Source organism: Pinus tabuliformis, chromosome 3_2 (genome assembly GCF_031772625.1).
Source record: "Pinus tabuliformis cultivar Carrire ecotype Pingquan chromosome 3_2, CPIR1, whole genome shotgun sequence".
Taxonomy (NCBI): Eukaryota; Viridiplantae; Streptophyta; class Pinopsida; order Pinales; family Pinaceae; genus Pinus; species Pinus tabuliformis.
Genome location: NC_142302.1, coordinates 356949923 through 356965884, shown reverse-complemented (window position 1 = coordinate 356965884; position 15962 = coordinate 356949923). Strand labels below are relative to the sequence as shown.

The 15962-nt window shown below is 37.5% G+C and overlaps 1 long non-coding RNA gene across 1 annotated transcript; it reads right to left on the bottom strand.

Moving 5' to 3' along the window:
- Positions 1–15224: 15224 nt before the first annotated feature.
- LOC149180931 (uncharacterized) lies at positions 15225–15740 on the bottom strand. Its single transcript, XR_016257502.1, has 2 exons — positions 15592–15740; positions 15225–15445 (listed from the first exon to the last, which is right to left on the bottom strand). It is a non-coding gene; the product is annotated as an uncharacterized LOC149180931 (long non-coding RNA).
- Positions 15741–15962: the final 222 nt, after the last annotated feature.

The following is a 15962-nucleotide window of genomic DNA, read 5'->3' as shown; positions in this document are numbered from 1 at the left end:
TTTATTTCACAATCCTCGATAGTAGAAGACACTCAATATTACCAGTTAAAACCAGTACATGATATCGTTTGTCCATGAGCCTTTAGCTTCACGCAATAGATAAATCCACACACACAAAAACATATAAATACTTTCATTCACAAAATGGTTATATAAATTCATCCAATCACTTATGCAAATACATCTAAGAAAACACTGAGATTTCCCACTTAAATCCACTCATAGCTCTAACCTGTAGAAATAATGTATTTATCAAAAATTCATTTCCACATGGTCATATATACTTATCCATCGAATCCCTGAAAATAGATTAAAGGCTTCCACATTCCTTCGAACCATGAAGTACACTTCTTAGTAGTTCCCTCTGAGCTATACTCCTCTCTGCGAGGAAAAGAATACAATAATTCTCCTTCAACTTCACTTTCTTAACCCTTTAGTAGCATCTTGCTAGTCTTTGGATTCAGGTTTGGTCTTTCTCTCGCATTGCCCTTTGTTCTTAAAATTTATCTCCTTTATCCCCCATCGTCCTCATTACAAAGCTTCCACCCATGACATTTATCTCGAGTCATGAAATCTTTGGTGGTCTCCCTCAACTAACATTTCAACTGAATATAAAAATGCGACATTTTTCTTATTTTGTTCCTTCCCCTTCTTGGCTATCATTGATTCCAGTGGTTTTCATGGAAGTTAGGATTTTAATCTCACATGATAGTCTTTAATATGCTTTCAAAAATAATAACACACAAAAACGGTTTTTCTTTTTTGTTAATCAAAATAAATATGTGTATTGTCACATCATATCCTTTGTCCCAACAATTTTTCTTTTTGTTAATCACTATATATATATATATATATATATATATAGATATATTCACATCATATCACTTGTCCCACTTTGAATTTTCAACTATATGTACAATATAAAAACTATAAAATAAATACCACATGCTATTACAAAGTCCAACACCAATTGAATCTTGAAATTAACTTACCAAATGTATAAAATTTTGCACATGTAATTGTACACAACAAACATTACCAATTATATAAAATTTTACACATGTAATTATACAGAACAAACATCCTGCAATAAATCATGTAATCAAAGTAAGAATAAAAGACAATTTTATTTTTCATTATATATATATATATATATATATATATATATATATATATATATTAATAATAATATTTCTCTTAACACAAATTATAAAAAAAATTCAAAATAAATACTTGAGTTATTTTATTTCAAAAGCCTATACCGTGTAAAATTCAACATTATGGAGTGTTATAATCATTAATTATATATATAATATTTCTGTTAAGACAAATTATAAAAAAAAATCAAAATAAATACTTGAGTTATTCTATTTCAAAAACCTATACCATGTTAAATTCAACATTATGGAGTGTTATACTTGTCATTTCATGTAACAATTATATACCAAAAATTTTGAAAAAAATAGATTTCTAAAATTATTTGAATATAATTTATTATTTCATTTTCATATTATTTTATTGTAAAATATTTATAATAAGCTTAATAAAAATAATCAATGCTAACCTTAATAAAAATAATCAATGCTAACCTTAAACTCTCCCTAAGCTCAACCACAACTATAATCGTTTGTTCTCCCCACGCACAACCACAAGCATAATTGCTTTGTCCATTCATAAAGCATAAGTAGGAAAACAAATAAATATTTTTCAACCAATTTACGCCATATTAAAACCATGTTTAAAAATAGGAGACATTTATATTTTTTTTTCATTCTCATTATTTTTTATCATAAGTATATCATTGTCTTTTTCACAACGCTATATATATATATATATGAATGATTTACCGTTGTTGAAGATCATTAATATCTATAAAATATTTGAACAACTTAGATTTTATTAAATGGATTATTTTTTTCCAACTCAGCCAACTCTTTGACTCTAAAAATCTCTAAAAACTTTAATCCATGACCTCTTAATAATAAAGTGCTTTAACAAAGCTATGCAGCTTCACGCTTTTTTGTCACATTGTTTACATAAAACTTCATAACATAACTATCCCCTATTGAACTACCTCATAAAAAATTCACTCCATAAACATTTCATATATATATATATACACCATTTTCCTCTTAAACATTAATATAGATCCTATTTCATCCGATAATTATTTTATTGTAATTACTTTTTTACTTTTATTGAATAAAATTATGAATAATAATATTTAAGTTTAATTCGCTTTAGCTAATATAATGTAAGAAGATACAAGCAATAAGAAAGCAAGTCCCATCACCAATTCCTGCCTCTGGAGTTTTGGTGTTTGGAATCGATTTGCAAGAGTCCCACCGATGTTCAAATCTCTAGAAACGTCACCCATATGCTCGTAGTGTAGGAAGATACAAGCAATAAGAAAGCAAGTCCTATCACCAACTTCGGCCTCTCGAGTTTTGGTGTTTGGAATCGATTTGCAAGAGTCCTACTTATGTTCAAATCTCTGGAGGTGTCACCTATACGCCCATAGTGTAGGAAGATACAAGCAATAAGAAAGCAAGTTCCATCACCAACTCTGGCCTTTGGAGTTTTGGTGTTTGGAATCGATTTTTAGAAGTCCCACCCATGTTCAAATCTCTAGAGGCATCACCCATACGCCCGTAGTGTAGGAAGATACAAGCAATAAGAAAGCAAGTCCTATCACCAACTCCGACCTCTGGAGTTTTGGTGTTTTGAATCGATTTGCAAGAGTCCCACAAATATTCAATATAATTCTCAAATATTAAGTGAACTTGACTCGTCATAGAGATGAAATTGTGCTTTTTACGCACATAATATTGATGGCCCATTCTATATTTCCAATAGCACCTGTATTCAAAGCTATTATCGTAAGGCTTATGATTTAGTTTTATAAGTTAATGGTTTCAAAGATAAGCATGGTTTCTTGTTGCTATGTCTTTTATTATTATTGATTTTTATTATTTGATTTTTATTATTTGGTTGATTTTTATTTTTTATCATTAATGTTAAAACGAGTTGATGTGCTATTTTTAAGGACTTAAATTGTGTGACTTTTGGAATGTAAAAAAATTAGATAAGCAAAAGATACATTTATAATTAGTATGCCACACAAAAAAAAACATGTGGCGATTGGATTTATCTTCCAAAATTTCTTGCACTCATCACCACTCTGGGTATATTTCTCAAAGAAAATAATACAATTTACATAATCCAGCATATTAGGTTTCCAATTGAAGTTATCCGGCATATAGATGACATAGGGTAAATTTAAGGAATGAAACACTTGGATAACTACTCATGGCATGTGTACTAGTATGCTACGTTGACCTCATTGGAGATGTTGATCTTTTAATTACGTTGACCTCATTGGAGATGTTGATCTTTTAATTAAGAGAGAATATGTGAAATAATTTCAAAATATTAGATGGTTGAAACGAGTTATAATTAAAAATGTTGTGTAATTATATGGATATAAAAACATGAATGAATAGAAAAATATAGTTCAATCTTGATGTGTAAGTGAAAGTTGTAATATAAAATTGTAGATCACATAGCTGAAGATAAAATTGGCAAGGCTAGAAGCGTCGCATTTCTGAGTGCTAAATAAAAAACATCTATTGCAATTTTACATAGTGTATAATTAAAATGCAATATCTTTTTATTTCACTTCCATAGATAATTTATCATTACATAATTATCATTACATAATGGAAAAAAATAATTCCATTTTTGAAAATAATATCAATATTCACTTTGTTATTTACAACAATTGTGTTGAATGGTGTTTTTTACTTCCAAATATGAAATAGATATATGCAACTCTTTGAATGCTTAACATAACTTTTTTAATTACTCATGGGTAATAAACATATTTTATTCTCATTTTTCACTAAAATAATAATGGAAAATGGCTAGCCCCAAGCGTTAGCTCAATCACTCAAATTAGTGCCTCACTTGATCAGGAGGTCACAAGGTCAATTCTCCCCAAAGCCCTTGGGGCAGGGTCAATTCTCCCCAAAGCCCTTGGGGTTAGGCCTAATTATTGCTTGCGGGGCTTGATTCCCCTCGGAGTTGATCAACCCAGATATAGGGCTTGATTCCCGGTAGCAGCAACCCAATGACCAAATTATCCATAAACCACCCAAAAAAAATAATGACAAATGTTTCTCCACAAAGCCCTTGGGATTAGGCCTAATTATTGGCTAAGGCACTTGATTCCCCTAGGAGTTGATCAACCCAGATATGGGGGCTGGGGCTTCATTCCCCGCAGCAGCAACCTAATGACCAAATTATCCATAAACCACCCCAAAAAAAATAATGACACATGTCTATTTAACGGACAATGAGAGACGACTGGAACTTATAAGTAATGAGAGGATATAGAAATACCAACGAGAGTGGGGAATTTCTAAAAAGATAGAAAATCAAAAGTTATTAGAAAAAAGAGTTGGGATAAAATTTGCAAAAGGAAATCGGACATGCTAAGAGGATGTGTTATTTAGTTGTTGGTCAGTTGGAGCGGATACATAGACACATACTATTGAAAAAGCAATTAATAGAATTAATTATATATATAAATATAATTATTTTTTATATAGTTTTAGAAAAATTGTATTTCTATAACTATTTAACCTGAGTTAAAAATAAAAGTATGAAAGAGGTTGAGAACTTTGTAAAAGCATGAGAGTTTGAGAACTTAGTGAAAGCATGAAAGAGGTTGACAACTTATTCACAATAAGAGGATCAACACAGAATTTGAAGTCATCGGCAATGAAAGTCAAGTGAAGAGGCGGGAATTTTAACAATAAAGAAGATTAAAAATTCTTAAGAACAAGAGTTTGGTTTAATTGCTAACTTAAATTTATTTTAATTAATGATTTATCAAGTTTCTAACTAGTTATATTTATAAACAGTTTTAAATTTTCAATGTAAAATTAGATTGAGTTGTTCACTTACAGTATATAATAAAAAAAAGTCAATACCCCAAAGTGTGCCCCTTTAGGTATGTGACCTGGCCTCGGCATAGTAATAATTGGCTGGGGCCAGCCGCCCATACCTCCCATAGTGCAAAGGCCCCAAGAAATAAAGGAAATAACACCATGAGAATGAATTTACAGCCAGGAAGGGCTCTAAACTTCCAGCCAGATATATTTATTATTTTTTAAAACCATGTGTAACTTACAAAATCATGGATTATAATCTTTACTTCATGTTGAAATATTAATTTCACCTGCCGTACGGGAGCACTAAACGGCAACACAAAACCATTCCCGAAAACCATCTATCTTTATCGCACCGCCTTTTGGCAAAGGCTGTTTTTCCTTGGAGCCCTCCGAACACATTCACACTCTGCCACGCGTCCCATGTACGAGCGCCGAAACCGCTGTTCCCCGGACGCTAAGGGTCGTTTCGTTTGCCCGTGACGTTGTGCGAATTGCGTCGGATCAGCGCAGCGGACCCAGATCCAAGTCAACCTGCGCGGATGTTAACGACAGTCTCCATGCAGCGCCGTACCAGCAGATGTGGCAGCCAACTCAGCAGTCGTGGCAGCGTCAGGCGTCAAGTCAGAATTTTGCGTGGAGTATAAGGCATTGTGTTTGACTGCCGGATGGAAGAGTTAATGAGTTTAATGCCTTTACGTATATTTTTGGTGGAGGCCTTTAATAAGGTAATGGGCATACGTAGAATTTGGTGAGGCCAATTAATATGGTTATGGGCCACGTTATTTTTATTATATATGTTTTATATATGTTGTAGAGTAATGGGTACGTGCCGTAATTTTTATTTTTTTTGTATGTGTTGAGCCCGCATGTATATGCAAAAAAAAGGGGGGCCGACGTGAATTAGTTTTCAGGGGTATGGTGACTACGCATGATATGTGCGTGTTTTTTTTGTATGTATTTTTTTCTTGTGCCTGCGCACGGTGTCTGCGTGTGGAGTTCCTTTTGTAGTTTTGTGTAATGGTGCCTGCGCACGGTGAACGTGTGTTATATTTGTTTTGATATATAGAGAATGCACAGCAGTGCAAGGGCTTAACAAGAACAGGGATATAATGTTTGTCTGCCATTGAAAATGCAGAGTTTGTAGCTCATGGAAATGTATTGAACGCACAGCAGTGCGAGATTTCCAAAAGACACAGGGGCTGTAATGTTTTGTTTTTAGCCATTGAAGAACAGAGGACAATTTATGTAATATCCACAGCAGTGGAAAATCTGTGAGAGAAGCAGAGTTTTTTTTTGAGATTCCCTCTTTGCACAGAGGAAGAAATATGTAACAGAATGTTTGTTTTAAATGAATAGAAAAGTGTTGTGACTGTGTAATGGACGTGTTCTGAGTTAATTTTTTTTGTTAAAGAGGTTCTCTGCAAAAGATCCTGGAACATTGGAACAGTGGAAACAGAGCATTGCCTCTGTGGTGAATTTTATTTGGTTTTTGGTATTTTCTCCATTGCAAAAATACCCAACAGTGGTATCAGAGCTAGTCCAGGCTCTTTGAAGGCTCAAAGACGCTGAAGGAAGGAGTTGTTGCAGCAGAGAAAAATTCTCCAGCAGAGTGAAGATTCAGTCAAGGATTCAGGTATTTCTCAGATCAAGTTTTTTTTGTGTTACAGTTATAGAAACAGTCAGTGATTAAAAAAAACACAGTCAAGTATTTGAAGCCCAGTTAAGAATGGCAAGGTCAAAGAAGAAAGCCTCCAAGCCTGCTAAAAATATGTCTCCCTCCTCTACTAAAATAGAAGGCAATCCATTAGAATACATTCTATTTGAAGTTCCAAAGTTTGATGGAAACTTTGATGTATGGGAAATAAGGATGAGGGCCTTCCTAATGTTTGAAGGGATTGAAGTCTGGGAGTCAGTGATTGATGACAGCAAGATGGATAAAGAATCCATGGAGTATGATGCACAAGCAACAAAGACTATCTTGGATGGACTCCCTGATTCAGTGAAGAGGAATCTAGGAAAATACACATCAGCAAAGGATATATGGGACAGACTGCATGACCTTCATGCAAAGGGAACACTGACCATCACCATCAGTGAAGAAGAAAGTTATGAACCCATCATAGAAGCTGAGAATGAGAAGGTTGACCTCATCAAACTTCAAGTAAGAGAAAGGAATGAAGAGCTTGCCAAGCTTAAGAAGGAGCTTGACCAATGCAAGAAGAAACATCATGAAGAAGTCATATCCATGACAAATCAGCTGAATAGTGCAAAGAAGCAGGCAGATGCCTTGACAAGTCAACTTGAACAAAGATACAAGAAATTGAATAAGCTTGTGGAAGAGATTGGACAGTACAAGGTAGAGGTCACCTCCCTTAAGTCCGAACTACAAGAAGCCAAGAAGCAGGCACAAGGAGCTGAAAAGAAAATGAATAGCAGTCAAGCAAAAGATGAAGAAATCTCCAAAATGAAGACAGATATTGTCTCCTTCAAAATAGTAGCAGCTGAAGCTACTCGTAGCAAGGAAGAAACTGAGGGACAACTAGAAAAGAAAAATAATGAATGTGAAAAGTTAGAAGAAGAGATTGTCCTCCTCAGGAAGAAGGTTGAAGGGATGAACAAGATCATGAAGAGCTCTCAAGCTTTGGATGACATGCTCAGCTATCACAGATCTCCATATGATAAATCAGGACTTGGGTATGTAGGTGAACCCTCAAACAAGGATGAGGATGCTTTAAGCAAAGGAGATGTGAAGAAGCCACAAAGAAGTTGTGATGCTCCTAGTTCCAGCAAAGGCAAGGAGAAAAATGAAGGCAGCAATAGAAGAAATCCAGCTCCAAGAAGAAATGTAGCTGATGGCAAAAAGGCAAGAAGCAATGATGATCATCAACAAAGGATCTCAAGGCAGCAAGAATTCAGAAGTACATCAACGAAACCTCCGTCTCCCAGGTACCAAAGTTCATTTTATGGTTATTGTTATGCATGTTCAAACTTTGGTCATATGGCAAGAGACTGTAGAGCATTTAATAAAGATAGATGTTGTGGTCCCCGAAAATCTCCAAGAAACAATTTTAGAAGAAATCATGAAATGTTATTCATGAAGAATGTTGAATGTTTCAAGTGTCATAACATTGGGCATATGGCACGAGACTGTAACTTGACATGGGCTCTTACACAAGCTAGACCCATGCAAAAGAAGAAAGTTACACAAGTATGGAGAAGAAAATAAATACAGTGTGAAAGCCCCTTTAGCAACGCAGCTGATCTAAGTTTGTTTTGAGAAGACTTCGCTGAAAGAAGACAAGCATACATTAAAGGGGAGCTTGTAATTTTTGTTGCTGAACTGTATTAACAGTCATTTGTTGATGGAGGATGTATTGCAGCGCAACAGTTGCAAATGAAATCTTTGTTAATCCCTCTAAAAGGTAATATGCAACAGTGATGAAATCAGCGATGTTTTTGCTTTGTTTTTATGCAATATGCAAAGAAATGCATAAAGAAAAATAGGGACAGTAGATTTTTAATGCACATGGGTGAATGATAATGTGTGGCAGCAGCAAATTGAAAGGGATTGCACAGTAGTGCGTTGTGAAAATAAAATGAATGAAGCTGAAGATTGTGTGAAGCAAGGGTGCATAAGAAAAGGCAGCAGCCAGTGTTAATTTTTTTTCGTGGAGAATGAAGTGCCAAGTGCATGTGCACACAGCAGTACAAATTGCAGCAGCAACACAACAACAAATGTATGGACAACAGCAGCTTGAAGAAAAGTTTTCCCATCGTGAAGAAGGAGAAGCACACAACAATGAAAACAAGAAAGATGCAGTAGCATTAAAGTTTTGTTGAAGAAATGAGATGTAATGGACAGCAGCACATGCAAAAGAAATTTTCCTTACAGCAGTGAAGGTAAATGTAATGAATGTGTTGTTCATTGAATTGAAATGCAACATATGCAACAGCAGTGAGTGTAAGAAATATTTACACACAGCAGTGTAAATTTGTAAGCTGGGACAATGTGATTGTTCCAGAAAAGACAGAGTATTTTGTCTTTGAAAAGTGCAGAAGCAGTGCAAGTGTAGACACAGCAGTGTGGGGTAGACGCAGCAAAGAAAATGGCACAACAGTGCAGCAGAGAATATGCAGCGGCATAATGTAATGAGTTTGCCCACACAGCAGTGCAATGATTGTTTGTTTTGGAACTGCATTTGAAGCAGTCATTTGGTGAATCCCTCTGTTGAGAGGAAGATGTTTTTATAACAGGTGAATCCCTCTTTCATGAGGAAGGTGCTCTTCAGCACATTGTAATGGTGAATCCCTCTGTCAAGAGGAAGGTGCTCTTAAGCACAGTCACATGGTGAATCCCTCTGTCATGAGGAAGGTGCTCTTAAGCACAGTTACATGGTGAATCCCTCTGTCATGAGGAAGGTGCTCTTCAGCACATTGTAATGGTGAATCCCTCTGTCATGAGGAAGGTGCTCTTAAGCACAGTTTCAGGTTAATCCCTCTATCAAGAGGAAGACAACTTTGTTTGTTTGTGAACTGCATCAGAAGCAGTTGGTGAATCCCTCTATGTGAGGAAGATGTTATTGCAACAGCAGTTGGTGAATCCCTCTACGAGAGGAAGTGTTTGGGTATGACTGAATGCCCAGCAGCTGAAATTAAAGGGGAGTGTTGAAATATTAATTTCACCTGCCGTACGGGAGCACTAAACGGCAACACAAAACCATTCCCGAAAACCACCTATCTTTATCGCACCGCCTTTTGGCAAAGGCTGTTTTTCCTTGGAGCCCTCCGAACACATTCACACTCCGCCACGCGTCCCATGTACGAGCGCCGAAACCGCTGTTCCCCGGACGCTAAGGGTCGTTTCGTTTGCCCGTGACGTTGTGCGAATTGCGTCGGATCAGCGCAGCGGACCCAGATCCAAGTCAACCTGCGCGGATGTTAACGACAGTCTCCATGCAGCGCCGTACCAGCAGATGTGGCAGCCAACTCAGCAGTCGTGGCAGCGTCAGGCGTCAAGTCAGAATTTTGCGTGGAGTATAAGGCATTGTGTTTGACTGCCAGATGGAAGAGTTAATGAGTTTAATGCCTTTACGCATATTTTTGGTGGAGGCCTTTAATAAGGTAATGGGCATACGTAGAATTTGGTGAGGCCAATTAATATGGTTATGGGCCACGTTATTTTTATTATATATGTTTTATATATGTTGTAGAGTAATGGGTACGTGCCGTAATTTTTATTTTTTTTGTATGTGTTGAGCCCGTATGTATATGCAAAAAAAAGGGGGGCCGACGTGAATTAGTTTTCAGGGGTATGGTGACTATGCATGATATGTGCGTGCTTTTTTTTGTATGTATTTTTTTTCTTGTGTGTTGCGCACGGTGTCTGCGTGTGGAGTTCCTTTTGTAGTTTTGTGTAATGGTGCCTACGCACGGTGAACGTGTGTTATATTTGTTTTGATATATAGAGAATGCACAGCAGTGCAAGGGCTTAACAAGAACAGGGATATAATGTTTGTCTGCCATTGAAAATGCAGAGTTTGTAGCTCATGGAAATGTATTGAACGCACAACAGTGCGAGATTTCCAAAAGACACAGGGGCTGTAATGTTTTGTTTTTAGCCATTGAAGAATAGAGGACAATTTATGTAATATCCACAGCAGTGGAAAATCTGTGAGAGAAGCAGAGTTTTTTTTTGAGATTCCCTCTTTTCACAGAGGAAGAAATATGTAACAGAATGTTTGTTTTAAATGAATAGAAAACTGTTGTGACTGTGTAATGGACGTGTTCTGAGTTAATTTTTTTTGTTAAAGAGGTTCTCTGCAAAAGATCCTGGAACATTGGAACAGTGGAAACAGAGCATTGCCTCTGTGGTGAATTTTATTTGGTTTTTGGTATTTTCTCCATTGCAAAAATACCCAACACTTCACAGATGCCACCATATTTAAACATTTCATAAATTAGCTCATAAATCCATTCTACGTTGGCTTCATCAAATGTTTCGACAAAGGACGCTGCAGGTCCCAGCTGTGCTTTTGAAATAGCGTACAAGTTCAGTTATCAAATCAAAGCGAAAAAAATACGTTCTGAAAGATCTATAATCTAATCTTAAACAAGATGGCTGCACCGCAGCTAGTCCCTGCATTGAGCAGGAAGCATGTAAAAGAACATTATATGCTGCAACAGTTCCGGGCTTGGTTTCCACCCCACAGCTTACGAGAGCTAAACCGCTTTAAGGATAAGGCAGTTTGTATTGAAACCATTCACCTATGAAGATTCAAGCGGGATAAGGCAGTTTGTATTGAAACCATAAATCGAAGACGATTCACCTATGAAGATTCAGTCATGATATGGAATCAAGCTTATAGGCATATGACTAAGCCTTACCCTCATCTTTGGGTTGGCCCCTTTTTAGTTTAGTCGAAAGATTTGGTGAAAAGAATTCATACATTCACCAGTCATGGCAGTCAAAAGTCTTTGACAGAAGGGCCATTGCCAGCCAATTGCCTCATTACCAGCCGGGTCATTGCTAGACAGTCATTGAAGGGCACTGCTAGCCAAGTCTTACCGGGAAGTCCTATGGTTCACTTACACTAAGCAGCTTGTAACTATTATGGAAAGTTCTATTACACCCAATGTGATAAGCTAACAGAAGTAGTTATGTTTTACATGCTATGATTACCATTACAGTGGAATAGCAATATCCAGTGATTACAGTAACATAACCTTTGCATAACTATGGTGATCTTAACCTTATGAAGCTAATTTGAATACAGTTAAACCGTGCTTAAGCTATAATAATATCAGTACTCATTTGATTAGGGAACAAATACGATCCTCTAGTAATGTCAAACTACTTCTCCCGTCAACCACTTTATTTACATAACTAACAACTTTATTCTTGCGTTCGTATAACTTGTTAAGATAGAGTTGGTTGTACGCTATGATAGCGGTGGTTTCAATAACTATAATATTTTCCCCAGTATGTATCCATCGGTCTCTACAAACATGAATTTCCGCAGCATACTTTTAAGAAGTCCTCGGTCTTACGAATAGATGTTATTCAGATCTTATACGTTTCAGAAGCAGCTCTCCATGCTAGCACGAAGATGAAAGCATGGTGAGCGTTACATTCATTTGGGCATACATAGCGCACTTCTTTGATGGTGCTGGATCAACAGATGAAACAACCGCCTCTGCTCGTGCTGGGGATTACGTATTAGTAACTGCTTCTTCCGTTGCGAGGCGATGAACCACCGGTAGTAAAGGCGGAACCGAAGCCATTTGACTTTGATCCCATTTCCACTCTCCCATAGAGTGCAGACCTTAGATTTGATTCCGCAACTTTGCCAGCTCAAAATCAAAATCATTGTCATAGAATGATTTCAGACTGCAAGATATAATCATTCATTCGGCCATTTTAGCGATTCGAACGACCCGGAGATAAAGATTTGCATATTAGTATCCATTCTTCGCAGAGATGCGCATAACGGGTACCTTGTATGAAATGCATTGTTGCAAAGTAAGACCAAAAAGAATTTAACGATATTAAGATGCTCGGATTTTCTTATTCTCCGTATTTTTATTTTTAGTTTGAGTTTTACATTATAGAATGATCGACCACAGAAAATCTTAATACAGGGACTGCTGTGTTCTTGTAAAAGAATTAAATGCTACTGTTAAAACCACTGCGAAATTCAGAGCTTGGAAAATCAATGAAGACATGAAGCTTGAATAAGAATTAAGGACTTCAAGACTTCTAAACGCAAGAATATGCCTATTCTTGGAAAATTTCAATCTCTGTAAATACCTTGTGTTCATCAATCTCATTTAAAACGCGGCATTGTTATAAAGCGCGGCATTACACAATCTCATTTAAAACGCGGCATTGTTATAAAACGCGACATTCTTAACAATGGGGAAAATGAAAATGCAAACGGAAAATAAAGGCAAAATCATGTAATTGTATTATCATTGGCATGTAAAGGCGCATGGAATAAAAAAAAAGGAAAAAAAGTTAGTGGACTATGTGGGCCTTTGCATGAGAGCCACATGCCTTGCCACTCTATCCTCTATCACCATTACATAGCATGCAATCCGTAACAGCGCCACTTAAATGTTGCATCAAGCTAACATATGTAACTCATTCAAAAAGCCAGCGTTTAACACAGAGCACCCACTAATTGTTCCCATGTAGACCAATTAATTCCTCCCATGGCCTTCGATTCACCTGCTGTCTGGCTGTTCTGGTCTCTGTAATCTCCAACCTCTTCAATGCTCGTTAACCCAACTTACTCAACAGACTGCACATTGGAGGGTGAAGAAAATAAAAAGGCTATTCTTCGGCTGTACGTTGCGTTAGAATCGAAAGATGGCGCGACAGTGCGGAAGATTTTGGCCTCCAATACAGAGTGGTCGTTCCACGGCCCGCCACGGTATCGATACTTAGCGCGTTTGCTCACAGGCGAACCCAACTGTGAATTACACTGTGTCAAGTTCAAATCCTACTCCATTACCGCTCTCGGCAATAAGGTGTTAGTTGAAAGTCGAGGCGACGAAACTCCGTATTGGATGCACGTCTGGACGGTAGAGAAAGGAATAGTCATACAAGTTCGAGAGTATTTCGATACGACAGTCACTGTTACGGACTTTGAAACTCTGGCTGGGAAAGTGCATTATATAGGAGTGAGGGAAAAATTTTGGGGACGTTATGGTGCAGAAATCAGAAACCATTTGAAGAAAAGTCGTACCTGGTTGGGTACCTATGATACCGCCAAAGAAGCTGCTAAAGCGTACGATGCTGCAGCTAGATATCTTAGGGGTCCTTTCCCAAAAACGAATTTTCCGGCACCAACCCTTGACTCGGCCTTTGAAATGGGTTGTCAGGGCCCGAGAAGCATCCAAGACAACAGCGCGGCGCTATAAGCTCACCTATCCAAGTGGTACATCAACAGCGACTCTCATAAATTGATTCCTCACTCAGGGAGACAAGGCAAGGTAATTCTACTGTAATGTCAGAATATATAACTATTGAAACTTCACAAATTTCTCAAGTTGATCAAATGAATATAAACAGAGTGTAGTTTATCCTCACCTTTACATATCAATGGTTTTTTCACCTTACAGTGTATTGCAGGAAACAAGTCAGAGCTCTCAGAGAAGGGAGGCCCTTTCCACTCATCTTCCAGCTCTTCTTGATACGCTGACCCCCCTTGCCGTCTCCACTGATCTTCACGCTAGTAGTAGGCCCGCTAACAGAGATAAAGTGAAGGTGGATATGGGTAAACAAGCGTTGTCCTAGACGCTTGCGGGCTTCGCCTCTTCTTTTGGATTGTGCTGCTATTGTGCAGATGCCGCTGCTACCAGAGAATCTAGTATTCTGCAATCTCTGCAATACGTTTCTGCAATCTGGTATTATGCAGGGAATGCTCCTTCAAATGATAGGGAGGCTTATGGGGCTGGTCATAGTGCCGCTCCAACTGCTACTGGTGGGGAGACTTTTGCTTATGGAAATAGTGCTTCTTCACAAAATGTTTATTGAAATTCTCCTGGAACTTAGGAATGAAGCGGTGAAGGCCACCGAACACACGAAATCTGCATGGCATGCAAGCGGCAGTGGGATGGGTGTGTAGGTGGCAATCAGAATAACAAGTATAACCGTTGCTGTATTATAACATTTGACATTTTAGCATTTAATACTATGGATTAATGTTAGCATTAAGGGCAAACCGTTGACGGTCACGCATAACGAACTAGGCCTAAATAGCAATTTAGGCTATGGTCGGGAAGAGGCCTAAATAGCAATTTAGGCTATGGTCGGGCCTCTTCCGCCTCGGGAAGAGGCCAAATAAGATGGCGAAGGATGGCGAAAGATAGTGAAGGATGGCGAAGGGCGCACATCAACGCGAAGACCATTCCAAACTTTATAGTGAGTGCAAATGAAACTTAGGCATATCCCCGCTCTAACCACCGTATAACAGAGAAGGAAAGGGGTGAACTAATGCTAAGTCGGGTCATATCGATTACTATAGTCCCTGTCGGATGCCAGATGGCAGGGACTAATAACTAGAACGAGCCTTTATTATACTAACTTAAGTCAATTATTTCCTAAGATCCTTCGGCCAATGATCGATGTCCAATTATATCATAGAGCCAGTTGGTATTAGTCATGTGCAAGTCAGTAGTTGTTCTAGTGTGTTAATTTTTTTCTTGCTCTGAGTATGATTACAATCTATTACAATGAACTAATATATTCCAGGAATTGATATCCGCTGAAAACGATAATGAACCATTATCCCAGCCACTCAAGTCTCAAAATAAACTAAAGGAAACGGTGAAATGTATATTGAAAAGATCGGACATGAAGCGCATACTGTTGCCGATTACTGCTACCCATTTGTAGAAATTACGGAGATCCACAGCAACAAACCCGTGTTTCCGCGACGAGCTAGGGTTAGCAAACCAACGACCAGTTCGCTAAATTTGATCTCCATCTGCAGAGGGCGAAAGAATTGATGTAGAGAGGGCAAACTATAATTTTTTTAATATAGAAGGGCCACGCTGCGATTCTACATTAAAAAAATAAAAATAAAAAAAATCAGACGATGAGAGGATGATGTTGGGAACCTATTAAGTCTACCTGCCTCAATCTTGAGCGGGGGATGCAAAATCAAATGCGCACGGTAGGCTTTTTAGATATTAGATATACCATATAGACCATTAAACGCTCCTACCTCACGTTCGTTGGATCATCCTGCTCACATTGTGACGGCAGAGGCGAGACACGGTCATGCCCCTAGGAGGGGAGACTATGTGATCTTACTTTTCACAATTATAGATCACAAATCAAATTTATACTCAATCAATTTTAGATAACCAAGATCAGTAATTTCTTTTTAAGCCAGTACAAAGTTTTTTATTAATACAAAACTAGTTTTATATAGGTCAGATAATAACTATCAAAACCAGAGTCCCAATACTAAGAACGGTTACAACCATACAACATCTAAA